We start from the raw sequence: 18,813 nt of genomic DNA, 5'->3' as shown, positions 1-18,813 counted from the left end.
AGCGCGTACTGCTTATCTCAACCCACTTTATTTCTCCCCTTCTCTGCTGTTGTGGACGGCGTTGCTCCACATATTCCTAGGATAGACTGTACTAAAGAAATGCAATTGGTTGGAAAACGATGATGCTGTCTTGAGTTGATTTTGTATGCTAGAACTTGTGTCGCCCCAGTCGAATTTGTTCATGTTACCATTTGAAAATAGAAAGTGCTACATCTGCGTGTGCATACGTTATCTATGACTCGCACAAGATTGAGAATGTTCGAGAACTAATTTAAATTTCTTTAAGACAACAAAATTAATCATTGTTTAAACGGTTTTGGCTTTGAAAAAATATATTAGAAAGGTATGTTACTTACAACTTTAACTATTTTAGTTTATGTAGCCTAAATATTGTAAACAACTATTTTGCATGTCGTAATTATGTAAATCTATAGAAACCTGTAAATATCCACCAAGTTTCCTTGGTTTTTTGTAGTATAAAAGGAAGTCGATTTTCTGTATATTTGGGCTTTCTTACCCGATTGCCAGTATCACAAGTTTACCTTGTAGGGAGAACTGCCCGCTCTTCGGAGCCTGCAATTTGCTTGGGTTAGTTTCTCAAACCAGCTGCTCCGGCTCTAGTTGCTTGCGATACCGAAAAGCAATCGTGACTAATCCTGGAAGGGTTACCCGTTTCGGATTTGTCATAAGAATCTGCATGAGTTAACCTAAATCCCGGATTGCCAAGAATTAAGTATTAAAATATATTGTGCATTATTGTTAATAAACTCGACTTTTGTTGGAAGAAAGTTCCATACCTTTTCATTGCTAAAAACTAAGGAAAGGTATTAAAAATCCTACACCAGTGACCAGATTAGAGTCTGTAAGGTAGTTACACTAACAGCTATTTGAGAAGTTCGATCCTGGGTAACATAGTACTTAACCTTGACCCTAGAAGACCGAGAAGGTGCGTGTCAGACTTCTAATAATTTTGTGTGACCTTTATGCCGCACTGCACTGTAATGTGAGAGAAAGTGATCATAGCTGGTATCGAACCAGGACTCTCCAACTTATGCTGGGCACTTTTAATCATTACAACATCAAAACTGTAAAAAACTATGATGACTGATCTGATTGCGTTCAACAATATCAGATATTTATGTCGTCTCATTTACCGTAGAAACATATCCATTAATGAACAAGTGTACGTTGCAACTAGCCATAGGAAATTAATTTTCTCTGGTCTTGACAGTGGCGGATTACCTACCTTCTCACGTGGGGATATTGTGCTTTTTTAAAATTTTCTTTTTCTTTTTTTTTCAGCTTGCAATCGCTCAACAAGACTGAAAATATATTGGGAGATACGGATTGATATATTATAAACCTTTCGGGAAAAGTGATCGCTAAATTTTAGACGTCAATCACCATTTATTCATATATTAATTGACTTTACTGTTACTTTCAGACATCTTGGGAAACGTACCTCTTCGCCACTGTTCCCAGTCCATCCATGGAACTCGTACTTTGAGCTTAGGAATTCTTAACAAGCAAGCAAAACTACCTAAGCTACACTGACATGTATTTTGTAATTGTACGACCAGACCCAGACGCTTCTATATGGTAAGTCAGGAAGTATTGCTCATTCCGTTTTGTCCGTTTTGTGTATCAAATGCATAAATATTACCAGGCATTTATTTTTCACTTGCGTGTTTCGTCAACAATTCTTTAACTTCACATTGTCTAAAACTAAGTGATTTAACTTGATTACGGTCAATTTGCACATCCCACTGTACAACCTACTTTTGTCTTTGACTGTACATCTCTGTTCTATCTGCGCCAGTAGCCTCAACAATTGCAGCCGAGAGTTCGAAGCAGTTCTATAAAATCTCACCAGAGAGCAGCACGCAACTGAGATCACCGTGTAGTTTAAGAAATTCCCAACAGATGGCAATACACTGACTTTCTGTTGAAACCAACGTTTTGGTACACTCAGAAAGAATATATTGTATATAGCGAAGGGTTTTATTCATTCTAGCGAATACAGTTTCAAGTTAAAAGCATTGAAGAAGATGCTACAATATTTATGTTCGTCTATATTATCCACGATTATCCATATCTCTAAAGTGATTAATTTTAGTTCAATTGATAAATAACATTCAGATTTATTACTGTATGGTGTTATTTTCCCGAAATTTTACCGGCAATATTCTGCATGTCCCTCAAACACTAAATGAATTTACCTGGGGGTAAATACTGCAGTAGTACAGGTGTCCGGGTACCAAGTCATCAATTGAGGCTCGGTGAGGCTCGGTGAGGCTCGATCGCCTTAATGGATTTTTCTCGTAAGGCGCAGTGTTGCCAACTTCTTACTCGAAAAAATCACCAAGGTTTTTCTTGGTCTAACCTAACCTAAAGCAAGGAGTTGGCAACCTTGCTTGAGAGTTCTGCAACCGAAAGTGGGACTCGCAGTGTTGCCAACATCTTACTCGAAAAAAATCACCAAGGTTTTTGTCTTGGTCTAACCTAGCCTAAAGCAAGGAGCTGGCAACCTTGCTTGAGGCTTGTTTTACAGTGCATAAAGCAATTTTTGGTAACCTACTGGTATTTTTGCCATAGTTTTTTACAAAAATGAGAGAGGAGAGAGAGGGAAGAGTTAAACAACCGACAGCCTACCTACAGTTTTTTTTTTCTTGGTCTAACCCAACCTAAAGCAGGGGGCTGGCAATCTTGCTTGAGGTTTGCCTTACAGTGCATAAATCAATTTTTGCCAACCTATACATACTGGGCAAGGAGAGCCGGCAACAAACACGCACTGCCGTAAAAGAGAGAGATGGGTGGATGGCAACACAGTATGTGTGTGCGTGTGTGTGTATAATATGTAGTATTATTAACTAGAGAGTGTTGGCAAACCACCTGCAACTAAAAAAATAGAGATGCCAATGTTGCTGTAAGATGAAGAGAGAGAGAGACCTATAGCTGGCAACAATGGTGAGCGAATGCATCTTATCGTAATTTTCCAAGTCCCCGGGGGACCAAATGTTTATATATTGTGATTTTTGTAAACCTCTCTCGGGGGAATGATGTGCCACACGCGCACGCGCGTGCCTCTTATTATTTCCGTATTGTGACGCAAACAAACAAATAATAATTGTTATTTTTTAGGATACCTGGCCCCTATAACCTCGCCAGGAGTGCGTGGTGCCCAACCAAAAAAAAAGTAAAGGTTCTAACGGCTGCGGTTAGATAACCACATACCTCTGTAGAGTTTTACGTGTTTTTTCTTTTCTCAAAAAATCCTATGGGACACCTCTGTTTATCAAAAATTCGAGATATATTTGCAATTTAATGCTGTGGACTTGGAAAATTTTCGATTGGCGAAAAAAATTGGTTCTATGACGACCTATGTTTATTTTGGTATGGGAGGACAGAGGACACCGAGATTCGACCGACACACTAAACCCGACCTCTCTATGCGTACTCTACGTCACCAAAAAAAATATCTCCTCTTGTCGATAAGTTGTCACGTTGTAATCAAAGGGTCCCGGGTTCGATACCTACTGGATTCCGATTCTACTTTAAACTGTACGCCCAGTCCCCCGATTAATCTATCTGTGCATAGAGTAAACTTAAAAAGTCGGTTAATTATTGTTGTGATTAAGGATTAAAAAAAAAAAGAGGGGTGGGTGAAGTCAGATTCAAAGAGAATGCCACGTGATTATTTTGATTCAATAGCTCCGTCTAGTTTGCTGCACTTTTTGACTGCACTCATGCGTCTAGTTGGTTACACGGTGCAACCTATCTTGTTGATTTTGGGTGTCATGTAGTGTATTTGGTGTCTGCACCACGTCTTGGAGAGGTGTAATATGTGGTGTGGTGTATGACCACGTGGTGAGTGGTTAACTAATCAAATGAATGTTTAAAGCAGCAGACAGGTATTTGTTGAATCTTCTGAACTTGAACACTGCTATTTGTCTACTTGGTTGAATGTTATTTTTTTTTACCAGCCTGATACCGGGATACACCTACACTGCATCTAATGTCAAAGAAGTGCAGCGTACTAGACGAGGATATTAAATTGCTCTGTTGTAAATGAGATGCATGATGTTCTCTCGTAAGTTGTTAATATGAATTGATGTTACTGTGAAGAAACTGAAGGCAGAATAATGCCAATGCTATCTGGACTCGCTTAGTTAATTCAAGATAGTTGCGACAAACGTAAACGGGCTGTGCAGGACTTGGAAAATTTTTTCGATTGATGAAAATTTGGTTTTATGATGATGACCTATACTAAATTTTTGGTATGGGAGGACAGAGGATACCGAGACTCGACCAACACACTAAACCCCAGACCTCTCTATGGCTACATGTTCGGAAGTTACGAGTGATTAAAAGTTTTGGGAGGGTGTGTGCAAACATCTCTTACCCTTGAACTCAGGACCACCAAATTTTGGTATACATACGCTACATCCCCAAAATCGACAAGGGGTGGTGTTTGGGGGAGATTTTTCGATTTATTTTCGCGCAATATCTTACTGTTTTCGAGTTATTTGCAATTTTTAATGCCGGACTTGGAAAGTAAATAATTATCTACCTCATCAATAAATTGAAATATAAAGGAATAATCATACTACATCTACGAAATGTCAATATCATGCTGCTGCTTCAGACAGAGGGGGGGGGGTTCAACTATGATAACCTATGTTTATTTTGTTAGGAGCCAATGCTAGCGCATGTTTCTACGATGATTCTATCGAAAAGAAATTGACAATTGGCCCACCCTTGACCTCCAAATTTCGTACACGTACTCTACATCGCCAAAATCGACAAGGGGGTCGACCCTATCTTCTGTACAACTCTGACGTGTACGTCCTGTTTCGCGAAGAGTCGACAACCTTCCACAGCTGTTTGTATTATATTACATCAGATATTATATTGCATGAGTGAGTTGGCTGTGTGTATAAAGACTAGTTTCAGACATGGATGCGAATATAATGCCATGATAATTAGCTGCTGTCCAAAGTTATTGCATAACTTAAAATATTTATATATAAAAAAGGATATTTATTGTACTGTGCTTTCTAGCGAAGGTATTATTGTAAACGATATTGTTTGTAAATGTGGAAAGTTAGAAGCTCAGTCCCCGGCCTATCAATGATAAAAAATTTCATCACGGACAACAACCAAAAAAAGAGTGTGCACGTCACAAAAGCATTGTCATATGGACTGACGATTATTATTTTTTTTAAAAGAAAAACAGACCTAGTTACGATGGGTTATAATCTGTGCTGTCTTGCAATTGTTTTTGCTTATTTCAATGTCAGCGAGCGTGATATGAAACATGCATGCGAAGAAGGGAGGGAGATCATAACAAAATAATTCACACTTCGATTTTATTACTTTTGCTAGTCATGTTTCACCTCCTATCTAGAAGGATACTGGATGCTATTTTATTTGAAGATGGCTAAAAGCGAGGGAAGGAGAGAAATGTTATTTTTTATTTTTTTGCCTGTGTGTGACGAAAATAGTTTTACATGCATACGGCTGTATCGTGATCTGCTTGAATTATTATTACGTCTGTGAGTTTTCAGTATTGCTGAATATATTTACATATCAACCAACGGTTATGAATTGCGTAGAAATTGGCTTTTGTTAACGGTCCAGTGGCGAAGTTGGAAACAGAGAGCGGTCACATCAGACAGGTGCTCCTGGTATCTAAAGAAATGCCCCCTCTTACAGAAAAAAAAATGGAGTGTTAGAAAGGAAAGATGTTATACCCGAATGAACGGGGAGTCTCGAGCATCTTCCAATCCTCATCTTCGCGTTCAGCTAACGAGGAAAAAAAAGAAACTTTACATATGGGGGACTCAACAGCTGCTGTACGGTATTGTCCATGGATGTTAAAATTTTTGTTTTTTTTCTGAATAGACGGACATATCAGTGTTGCAATCTCCAGATGAGACCGGAGCTTATTATTATTATTATTATTATTTTGGACAAGGGGGATCAGATCAATGTATGGACTAAAACTTTTTTTTACATCAAAATAAAACAGAGGATTTTTTACTCCACTGCTTACTTATTATTGTAAAGAATGAGGTGCCGCGTCTTATTGTATAGTCTTCCAACAGCACACCTCGGGGGCGTAAATTTCTGCTTCTTCATGTATGCAAAATGCACTTAACTTCTGTTGTGAAGCGAATGGAGAGTTTGTTTTGCTGCTGTGATTAAATACTAAACCAAAATCTTATTACATAATTTTGAAGTATATTTGTTAATACGATCTATATTATATTATTGCTATAGGTGGTCCATATTATGCGCAGGAGAATTTTTAAAAAATGTCTTGTTTCTCGAACCTGTGACCTGCAGATTTGCTTTTGCTGGCAACAGAAACAGAAAATGGCACTATGTTATTCTATACTGATACAGGTGTACTGTAATCATAACAATTTTCTAGTAACAAAACAACAACTATGTCGGAAAGAAATGGTGGGGGGCTTGTCTGTGTGGGGTTTTATTAACTACTTCACATCTGTACCCGCACAACTCATCGACTACAAAGCAACAATGTTAGGAAGTGTGTGCATGGTCCCAAAAATACAAATTTAAAATCACTAATGAGACATGAACTCCCTTCACTGGTGTGTATTTGAATATGCGAAAATGAGGTATTTTGAATAACCACAAAAAAGCTTGCAATGGTATAGAGAAGGGTCACAACTTCAAACTTTAGACGATTTTTTGTTAATCTGCAAAGGGCCAGGGCGTACGGTAAATTGATTTCATTGAAAAGTATGCAGAAGCAGTGTTGGAAGCAGTTTGAAGACTGAAACGGCTATGGAAGGACACTTATTATAATGTTAATATTTCAGTATAATGTTTTCAGAATTGCTTTTCGATAATGTTCGGTACTTAATTTAATCAATTGTTAGACAAAACATACATTCGAATTCAAGGACGGAAAATATGAACAGCGAATGAATGCTTTAGAGTAGATGTGATATTTAAAGGAGGTGATTATTTTTTTACTTTCTCAATTCAAAACAAAAATTCATGAATATTATTATCATTCAATGGTTGGTTAGGTGCTCGGTTTACCTTGTCCCTCCGAACGAAAGATGGAATGTATACAAGCCTGTGCCTCCTAAGTTTATCGCGGCTATGAGGATGAATCGCGAAATGAAACGAACTGGAAACTTTCAATATATATATATTTTTTATAACATGCTTCACTAAGGAGGTCAAATGACAAGTTGGATTGCTATCCTTTTTATAATTTGTTAAATTTTATTACGAACGAGGAAAGAATGCATGGCACTTAATGCTGTAATGTTATTGATTAGATCATCGTTTATCTTGTCCGCATCGATTAATCTTCTTATGTTCTTTTTTTTTGTCTTTTCGTCGCGTCCATCTCTTCTGCTATCACAATCGAGACTTCTAGATTATTATTTTTTCCCCCTGCAATTTTAGAAATGTAATTTTTCATGATCATCCAGCGAACGCCTGAGACATTTCAGCAAAATGTCGATTATTCAATGGATGTTGTAAGGTTCCATGTTTTTTTTTTCACTATCTCTTGTTTGGTCGATTTTGAATTTGGGAGTTATTTTTTTTTATTTTGCCTTTCGCGACATGTTCGACTAATCGTGACAATATGTTTCAACCTTTCTGCATAAACGTTGAAACGTTTCAACGAACGAACGTTGAACCAAAAAAAGGTTTTCTCAAACGTTTAGACGACTACGAAAACGTTGAAATGTAAAATATTGTTGCATTGTAATCAAAAAAAATTCGTTGAATATGCCTAACCTAAAATAAAATTGAAGAATTAATAGAGTTAAACATTTGCCACTCTGAAATAGCGACGGCTATCATAACATTATTTTCAGCAGAATAATAATGACAATATTATATATATTAAGGATTAGGCCCGAGGGATTCTTATTCACTACACTCGTTTCTAACCTGTCCATACTGGAAACCGAAAACACAAGTACGAGACACTAACTTGGGAGAGGACATGCAAAAACTCTGCGGGGGGCTCATCTTAAAAACTTCAGTAGATGTTTGTCATAGAACTCCCTCCTTAAATTCGATTCGAAAGGCACAAATATTCCGGTTCTTGAATAAGAAGCGCGTATGCCTTCGGAAAGAGAGAAGAAGAAATAAATAAATCAACTCATGCATATTCTTCATGTACGTACGCTTGGTGACAAGAAACAGTATTTTTTTTTCTCTTCAAGAAATTGTTTTCAACTTTTTGCTAGGTGACCCAACAGGAGTGGACGAAATAGCTTATTCATTCAAACTGGAAGCTTGCTTTTTTTTCAACAATGGAAAAACACATTATTTCCAGTGAAATATCGACTCAACTACCTAGAATGGCTACCACGGGCTTGGTGACTGAATACTAAAAAACTATCGAGCGACTTACTTCACAGCAGTGTCACTTAGTTTCAACAAGAACAGTTCAAGGCTTCCCGGGTGTCCTGCAAGGTTCGGCATTTATTTTTTTTAATAGCAAGCAGATGAACTGGCCTTACAATATGAAGACCCCTCTCACTGTGTCGGTTTTAGTTATTTTCTGGTAATTATGTCTTGCCGATGGCGTTGTTGCTTTGTAATCAAAAAAGTGCTAGGTTTCGATTGATACCTGTTGGAGGCGCATGGTGGTTTGATTTACAGGCCCAATCCCGATTTACCTTTCCGTGCATAAAGCGAACTTAAAGCTGCAATTCAATCAATGATTCACTGGTAATTATATTCTTGTGTTAAGTACATCCCCTCTCTAGGAACTTTTAACATATATACTGCTTGTTAAATAATATTGTGTTTCTGATTTTTTCATCCTCATAGTCATGAATAATCCAAGAGAAAAATATATTGTGTTGACATTCGAAACATGCAATAAAAATATATGATCAAAAAGCTAGCGAAAAAAATAAACAGTGAAGGTAATACACACAAGATTCGAGCCGTATGGTTTGAACAGAATTAGATACAAAATTGGATTGATCTTGCTCATTTATAGGGTGAGAGATGGAAGGCTTCTGTTGCTAAACCTTCGGGTTTAAGAAGACAAGAGAATTAGTTGGTTAATACCGAGCTATTAGGAACTGGCATTCTTGAAACTTCATGCTGCAAGCCTCGTCCTCTACACGTTTATTTCCGACATAATCCTCACTCTCGTTATGTTTTTTTTACAGATAACATCAAAAGCCGTGACATGCGATTTTCTGGCTTTTTTATTCACAACATGGATATTCATGTTTCTCATCACATCGCAATGATGAGGATACTCAATACCATATAGGGTTTGGCGAGTCTCAGAGCTCCAGAAAAAAATAAACTCCTGTAGGATTTTCCGTGTAGCAGTGAGACACGCTAGTACCGTAAATTGAACTGCACATAATTTAGATTTTATTGAAAAGCAAGCAGAAGCCGTGTTGGGAGCACTTTGAAGACTGGAACGGCTATGCAAGGACACTTATTATAATGTAAACATTTCAGTATAATATTTCGAGAATTGCTCTTCGGTACTTAATTTAATCAATTGTTAGACAAAACACAACATTTTGAAATGAGAATTTTTTTTTTGGTACTTGAGAAACTATTTAACACTCTTCGTAAAGCTGTATATACTATTTCCAACTTTTTGAGCCTGAAATTGTGGTGAAATTTTTTTTCTGTTCCTACAATAGTTAGCCCAGTTTTTTTAACAGTACATCTACAAATTCCATGGAAGAGTACCAGTTATCAGTAGTTATATTTCTATTGGTATCAAAATTAGGTTTACACAGTCTTACTACAGCCTGCCTATGTATAGAAAGCTTTTTCTCGTTTTCACATAACTCTAGCCTATCTGTTCTAATGTGTTCTGATTATTAGTTCTAGTTATATTAGCACCAAGCGAATAGCAAGCTTGAGAATTAACATTAAATTCACTCAGAACTTACAAAATTGCTTTCAGGGTTGACAAATCTCATACAACTCGGAAGTACTGCAAATCTAGCTGATGACATGGTTACTCGAAATATGTCCTGTTCCGTCTGTAGCAAAAAAAAATCGAAAGTTTTTGTTGTTCTATTTAAAATTATATTGTAAATAAGAAGTCCAAGGAAGCTTTTCAGTTCTGTAAGAGCACAAGTTGTGAGCACAACTCTATCAGAATTAACATATTTCTTTCTCACATTTTCAATTTATTTTTTTTTGTCTATTTTAGCATGTTCTCCTGCATAGTATCTGTGATAATGTAGCCCCATGCATCAACTGGAACTATTTTGTTTTTTTTTTGTAGTTAGGGGTGAAACAAAAAAAAATATATATATTCCGGGACTCTGGTATGTTTCGTAGTCTCCACTGAAGATCTCTTGAATCTATTTTTTATCATAAAAATATTTGTCACTTACTGTATCAGGTCCACTGCTTTGGTTGTCTTCATCACCGTCAACTGACACATATGAATCGGTATCATGATTGCTTTGAATATATTCTTCGTCCTCTGTATTGGAAAAATTCAATATCTGACACATCACTTGAAATCTCGGCAAGCATATTTGCAAGTTTCTGTTCGAAGTTCGGATCACGAAAAAAAAAATCGCATTGCCTGATATGTTCTACATTTTTTTATTTAACTCACAGTACACACACAAACACAGTCGTGACGTTCGCTAAAACCGACACAGTGAGAGGGGTCTTCATATTGTAAGGCCAGTTCATCTGCTTGCTATTAAAAAAAATAAATGCCGAACCTTGCAGGACACCCGGGAAGCCTTGAACTGTTCTTGTTGAAACTAAGTGACACTGCTGTGAAGTAAGTCGCTCGATAGTTTTTTAGTATTCAGTCACCAAGCCCGTGGTAGCCATTCTAGGTAGTTGAGTCGATATTTCACTGGAAATAATGTGTTTTTCCATTGTTGAAAAAAAAGCAAGCTTCCAGTTTGAATGAATAAGCTATTTCGTCCACTCCTGTTGGGTCACCTAGCAAAAAGTTGAAAACAATTTCTTGAAGAGAAAAAAAAATACTGTTTCTTGTCACCAAGCGTACGTACATGAAGAATATGCATGAGTTGATTTATTTATTTCTTCTTCTCTCTTTCCGAAGGCATACGCGCTTCTTATTCAAGAACCGGAATATTTGTGCCTTTCGAATCGAATTTAAGGAGGGAGTTCTATGACAAACATCTACTGAAGTTTTTAAGATGAGCCCCCCGCAGAGTTTTTGCATGTCCTCTCCCAAGTTAGTGTCTCGTACTTGTGTTTTCGGTTTCCAGTATGGACAGGTTAGAAACGAGTGTAGTGAATAAGAATCCCTCGGGCCTAATCCTTAATATATATAATATTGTCATTATTATTCTGCTGAAAATAATGTTATGATAGCCGTCGCTATTTCAGAGTGGCAAATGTTTAACTCTATTAATTCTTCAATTTTATTTTAGGTTAGGCATATTCAACGAATTTTTTTTGATTACAATGCAACAATATTTTACATTTCAACGTTTTCGTAGTCGTCTAAACGTTTGAGAAAACCTTTTTTTGGTTCAACGTTCGTTCGTTGAAACGTTTCAACGTTTATGCAGAAAGGTTGAAACATATTGTCACGATTAGTCGAACATGTCGCGAAAGGCAAAATAAAAAAAAATAACTCCCAAATTCAAAATCGACCAAACAAGAGATAGTGAAAAAAAAACATGGAACCTTACAACATCCATTGAATAATCGACATTTTGCTGAAATGTCTCAGGCGTTCGCTGGATGATCATGAAAAATTACATTTCTAAAATTGCAGGGGGAAAAAATAATAATCTGGAAGTCTCGATTGTGATAACAGAAGAGATGGACGCGACGAAAAAACAAAAAAAAAAACATAAGAAAATTAATCGATGCGGACAAGATAAACGATGATCTAATCAATAACATTACAGCATTAAGTGCCATGCATTCTTTCCTCGTTCGTAATAAAATTTAACAAATTATAAAAAGGATAGCAATCCAACTTGTCATTTGACCTCCTTAGTGAAGTATGTTATAAAAAATATATATATTGAAAATTTCCAGTTCGTTTCATTTCGCGATTTATCCTCATAGCCGCGATAAACTTAGGAGGCACAGGCTTGTATACATTCCATCTTTCGTTCGGAGGGACAAGGTAAACCGAGCACCTAACCAACCATTCAATGATAATAATATTCATGAATTTTTGTTTTGAATTGAGAAAGTAAAAAAATAATCACCTCCTTTAAATATCACATCTACTCTAAAGCATTCATTCGCTGTTCATATTTTCCGTCCTTGAATTCGAATGTATGTTTTGTCTAACAATTGATTAAATTAAGTACCGAACATTATCGAAAAGCAATTCTGAAAACATTATACTGAAATATTAACATTATAATAAGTGTCCTTCCATAGCCGTTTCAGTCTTCAAACTGCTTCCAACACTGCTTCTGCATACTTTTTCAATAAAATCAATTTACCGTACGCCCTGGCCCTTTGCAGATTAACAAAAAATCGTCTAAAGTTTGAAGTTATGACCCTTCTCTATACCGTTGCAAGCTTTTTTGTGGTTATTCAAAGTACCTCATTTTCGCATATTCAAATACACACCAGTGAAGGGAGTTCATGTCTCATTAGTGATTTTAAATTTGTATTTTTGGGACCATGCACACACTTCCTAACATTGTTGCTTTGTAGTCGATGAGTTGTGCGGGTACAGATGTGAAGTAGTTAATAAGACCCCACACAGACAAGCCCCCCCACCATTTCTTTCCGACATAGTTGTTGTTTTGTTACTAGAAAATTGTTATGATTACAGTACACCTGTATCAGTATAGAATAACATAGTGCCATTTTCTGTTTCTGTTGCCAGCAAAAGCAAATCTGCAGGTCACAGGTTCGAGAAACAAGACATTTTTTAAAAATTCTCCTGCGCATAATATGGACCACCTATAGCGATGATATAATATAGATCGTATTAACAAATATACTTCAAAGTTATGTAATAAGATTTTGGTTTAGTATTTAATCACAACAGCAAAACAAACTTCACAACTGAAGTTAAGTGCATTTTGCATACATGCAGAAACATAAATTTACGCCCCCCCGAGGTGGTTGTTGGAAGACTATATACAATAAGACACACCGCCCCATTCTTTACAATAATAAAAATATTGAATAAGTAAGCAGTGGAGTAAAATCCTTTGTTTCATTTTGATGTGAACAAAAATTATAGTTGATCTGAACCCCCTTGTCCAAATGAAGAATAAGCTCCGGTCCCATCTGGAGACTGCAAAACTGATATGTATGTCTATTCAGAAAAACCCAAAAGTTTTAACATCCATGCACATTACCGTACTGTGGCTGTTGCGCCCCACACCCATGTGTAATGTTTTATTTCTCTTGTTGGCTGAACGCGAAGATGCTCGAGACTGCTTTTCAAAAATTATTTTCGGCCTCGCTTCACGATACAGCCGTATGCATGTAAAACTAGTATATCACACACAGGCAGAGAGGCAAAAAATAACATTTCTCTCTTTCCCTCGCTTTTGCCCATCTTCCAGTGTTCGTCTAGATAGCGTGACTAGCAAAAATATTGAAATCGAAATAAGAATTATCCGTTATGGTCTCCCTCCCTTCTTTGCATGCATGTTGCGCTGACATGTAAATAAGCGCTATGCTTTAATAAAAAAAACAACCATTGTACAACTGTATAGGTCCTCGTCCATCTCATGCCAGGGACTGGGTATATCTTGTATACAGTTTATAGTGGCATCATATTCCTTCACCAGATATCAAACTCGAGAGACTTGCAAGACAGCTCAGGTTATAACTTACTACGAGGTCTGTTTTTTTTAAAAAAATAATAATCGTCAGTCCATATGACAATACTTGCTGTTTAACTAACAGTATTCGAATCTCTGAGGGGCCGGGGCATTCCACATTTACCTTTGCTAGAAAGCGCAGTGCAATAAATGTTCTTTTTAAGTTATGCAATAATTTTGACATTATATTCATGTCCATTCCCCAAGACTAGATTTATATACACAACCAACTCGCTCTTGCAATATATTATCTGATGCGACATTGTGAAAGGTTCTCGTATGTTCGCGAAACAGGAAATACACGTCATAGCTTCCGTGAATCGAAAGCAAGGTTACTGGGGGCACGCAAAATACCGTAAGAAGAATTATATATTCCAAATGCAGGCATCATCATTTTTCTCTTGCACAAATAGAATAATCGGGCTGAATTTCCAGTCTAAAACCACCATGTTCTGGCAGCAAGTATCAAAAACCTGTGGTAATTTTATTATATGATTGGAGGTGAGTGAAATGGTTGTTGCAAGTTATCTTTTAAACCCAGTACGTGTGTAGGAAAAACTACGTATAAGCTGTATCACACTCTCTCTGTCTGTGTGTCAGGTGGTCGTGTCGTTCGCTAGTTGTATGTCACAGCTTAACCCGTACTAGGTAATATTTTTACATGAGGTAAGTTGGCATACTCTGGTAGGGTATATGTTTCAAGCCTCTAGCTGTAGAGCCTATTTGCAAAAAAATAAGTTTGGTAACACCACTCGTCGAAAGCAGCTCAAACAGTGTTGCTAGCTGTAGGTTAATTTTCCCCCGTTATACAATTGCAAGAGGTGAGTTGCTTATAGCCTATCTGGAAGGCTTGGTGTGTGTGTGTCCATGGCTTATGTCGTAGGTTAATAAAATTTGCAATAAATCTTGTGTGTGTTGGCAACCGTCAGCCCTTACATGTGATATAGCAGCCTTACTTATTGTAAGACATAGTGTGTATGTATGAGTGGGGGAGGTTAGTTTAGTTCACGATAGATCGACCTGTCACGCTATGACCAATTTCTGCCACACATTGTAGAAGATCACACCTGAGAGTTTTAATAACAAAACATTGTGGCAGATTACGCTGAGAGTGCAAGGTCGTGGTAGATTACACTGAGGGACCTTACAGTAAGAGGAGACAGCCTTATAGGAAAATATCGTAAGTCATTTCAAATATAGGTCAAAGAACGATGTGAGCAAAATTTGCCGAAGGTAAAAGATAGCTTAAAAAACTGATACCAGAGCTTCTCTTCTGTCTAATTTTCTTTTATTGTAGGTTAGTTTAGCCCGTAAAACAAATTACGCTGAGAGCAGAAGCCTATTAGCAGGTCGTAGTAGATTACACCGAGGGGGGCCTTACAGTAAGAGGAGGCAGCCTTATAGGAAAATGTCGTAACTCATTTCAAATATAGGTCAAAAAACGAGTTAGCATAAGAGCAAGATTTGCAGAAGATAAAAAATAGCTTAAAAAAACTGATGCCAGAGCTTTTCTTCTGTTTATTTTTCTCTCATTGTGGGTTAGTTTAGTGCGTAAAACAGATTACGCCGAGAGCAAAAGCCTATTAGCAGGTCGTAGTAGATTACACTAAAAAAAAAGGAAAGGGGGGGGGGCCTTACAGTAAAAAAAAAGTAGCCTTATAGGAAAATATCGTAAGTCATTTCAAATGTAGGTCAAAAAACGAGTTAGCATAAAAAATAGCTTAAAAACTGATGCCAGAGCTTTTTTCTGTCCATTTTTCTCTCATTAAAGGTTAGTTTAGTGCATAAAACAAAAACCTTGGTGATTTTTCGAGTGAGGAGTTGGCAACACTGCTCATGCCTTACGCGAGAAATCCATTAAGGTGAGAAAGTAGGTCAAAGGGCCGTTCTAGGATCGCCCATTCCACCTACTTACTGCTGGTGCATGGGGCTAATCACATCACCTCCACTACAGATCATTGGCGGATCCAGAAGTTACAGGTGGAAAGGATGAATTTCAGTCTGTTATCTCACCTCACTGATAATGCATTGTAAGCTACACTTGCACTCCAGGGGGCCCACAGGATTTTTCTCAGGGTAAGATTTCAATTCAATTCAAATTGTCTTTCTTTTCTTAGGCCTCGCCGATTGCGCCTTGTAATCAAGGGGTCCCGGTGGAGCCACATAGTGGTTCGGATCACACTTTTAAACTGTAGGTCCAGTCCCGATTAGTCTTACTGTGCATAAAGTTTACTTTAAACACCAAATCAATCAATTAAAATTTTATTTATTGAAGCCTGTGGTAAGATTTGTTATCTTGCTCTTCAGTCATAGAAATTTGTGTTAATATTATTATTGCTATTATTTTCATTACCAAGTAGTAGTAGTAGTATATACTTCACAAATCGCAAAATTCCAATTGAATTGAAAATACAAGTTCAGACTAGAGTCTACTATTTACAAGATAGAAACTGGATTCATCTTGCTTTCTTTTCACAAACATAACACTTTGTTGAAGAACAGTTCTTTGTGTTTTTGTACTTCTCACAAAACACAGATATCAGAGATCACTTAATCTACTGCCGTTCAAAGTACCACCCATGTTTCTCTACATACCGCGTAGTTCTGTAGAAAAAATGAAAAATTTGAACGAACGTCAGAATTATTATTTTCTTTTAAATCCCGTCCCGACCAAAAATGTTCCGTCTAGTTACGACAGTCAACATGTTTCTAATGTATCTTGCGAAAACGTTCTATCGTTATATAGTTGGACATGGCAGTTAATTGCTGTAACATGCAGTCTAAATCACAGAAAACAATATTATTTGTAATTTGAATTACATTTACTTTTCCCAAATATCTCGGGGGGAGTGCGCCCCCTCCCTTGCGGGTGCTCTTGCACAAACAATATATATAGTACTTTAAACAGGAATCAAGCTGACTTACACGTTCTAGAGAGATTGGCGTATTGTTTTGCAAAAAAATATGGGTCCAGGGCTGGAATAGATGGTTATTATTAGGGAGCGGAAGTTGATGACCTATAGAATGTCCTAAAAAAATGGGAAAAAATGACGTAAAAAATGCAAAAAATGACCATTAAATTTGTTAGTTTCAGGTTAAAAATTGAAATGAAAAGGAAATTAAACAAAATTCAATCTTGCTTTTAAAAAAACACACCAAATGATACCACATACACATTCAATTAAAATATGCAACTAGGATTTCCAATGGACACAACCGAATAATTTTAAAACAATTTTATGAAAAAAGTCGTATACACTGAATGAATTGGTGTAAAGTACATTAATTTGCCTGGTGATGTAATATGTTTCTGTGGCACTGTAAAGAAAAAAAAATACATAGGCCTATGTTCATCTTGGTGAAAAGACTCAAGAATATTACCAAAATGAAAGAAATGACAAAATATGACGAAACAATACAGCGAATATTGCGAAAAATGACGGGGAAATGCCGAAAATCGGGGAAAATGACCTACAACCTGAAAATTGGCAAAAAATGCAAAAAAAATGCACTTTAAAATTACCTTTTTTTGGGTGCTAGACGAAGTGTAATATTGTGTATATTTAATGAGCATTGTGTCCGAGATGTCAGAAAAAGATGACATTTCATCAACTTCCGTTCCCTAGTTATTATAGTATGTCGTTACATAATTCCTCCCATTAAAATGAACGATAAAAATAGTACTATTACAGAAGAAGAATTGTTACTGAAGAATGAAGGAACATGAGGAGTCTTAAAGAAGAATTAGGAAATTTGTGGGCCTGAAATGACTAACTAAACCCAGAAAATCAACTAGGATGTATACTTACGAGATTTGGATAACCTTTAGAATACCAGTTCTGCATAAAGTAGGAAGGAAGTAGGTAGTCAGATACTCTTAGAACCTTTTTTCAGCAAGAAGGCATAAGCGCGCGCACACCACACACACAATACAGGGGCGCCGACTTGTCAAAATTATTGGGGGGGGGGCTCTGATCACTGAAATAAATTAATGAATGACTCACTCTCCCCCTTTTTTAAGTTTTGGCCTCAGTGTTTTCGTAATCTCATAAAAGCCCATGAATTTCTCAAAAATATCACAGTTCTAATGCAGAATATTAATTGTCCACGGATGGATATGTCACAAGTTTCGTCAACCATAATAGCAAAATATTCCCGACTTTTAATATCTGCTACCACGGAGCGCAAAACAGATCTCCCTAATACACCAATGATCTCGTTCTGAATGTCATGTTAGAGCCATTTGTAGCCCGAACGTCCCATCCACTACCCAAGTTCATGCACATCGCCTTTTGAAACTCTTTTTAGTAAAAAATTTAACAATACTCATAATTGCATACTTAGTATATAGTAATAAGTCATGTGTGTTGCTGTCTCTGGTCTAGAACATTCCAAATGTGTATTTAAAGTTAAGTTCATGTGGCACAATTCAGAGTAAACTTTACAAGAGTAGCAAAATAATACATTAGATCCTCTAAAGCAAAATTATTTTGGGGCTCTGCCCCCACATCTGCCCCCAAGCCCCATGGAGTCGGCGCCTATGCACACAAACGAACAAACAAATTGGTCGACTTTTCGATTTTGTCACCGAAGTTCTCGGGTTCGAGTTCTTGCCTGGCATAGGTGTGTTTTTCTTTAATCGATTTTATCTAATCATCACACATCACCATCGTCGCGAGTGGCGAAAATAGCAACACTAAATAACAACAATAGAATATACTAGGGCTGAGCCGATATCGATACCGATACCAGTGGTATCGATTGATTTTTTTACCGATACCAACTGCTGCTTTTCCGGCATTTTGATATTTCACGGGGTCTGCAAAAATGCCTCTCGACACATCTAATTATCCTTGAAATTAAGCAAAATTAGAAGTTTCTTTTCATTTTGCACCGGTTTTTTGTGAAAAAAAATAATTTTATGATGACGTAATTTTGCCCTATGTAATTTAATATTCTAATGTAATTTTTGTGTATTTTAAAACAAAAAACTTGGTCAATTGATGCATAT

The 18,813-nt window shown here is 36.9% G+C and overlaps 1 long non-coding RNA gene across 1 annotated transcript in view; it reads left to right on the top strand.

Moving 5' to 3' along the window:
- The first annotated feature begins 284 nt into the window (after window positions 1-284).
- The window catches only part of LOC145978512 (uncharacterized), a 130,560-nt gene continuing 112,031 nt past the window's right edge, over window positions 285-18,813 (top strand). The window contains exons 1-2 of the long non-coding RNA XR_014440714.1: window positions 285-343; window positions 1,445-1,599. This is a non-coding gene — a long non-coding RNA (uncharacterized LOC145978512). The remainder of the gene's footprint in view (window positions 344-1,444; window positions 1,600-18,813) is intronic.

Source organism: Lepisma saccharinum, chromosome 25, assembly GCF_977018435.1.
Source record: "Lepisma saccharinum chromosome 25, izLepSacc3.1, whole genome shotgun sequence".
Lineage (NCBI taxonomy): Eukaryota > Metazoa > Arthropoda > Insecta > Zygentoma > Lepismatidae > Lepisma > Lepisma saccharinum.
This window is presented reverse-complemented; position numbering and strand designations above follow the sequence as displayed.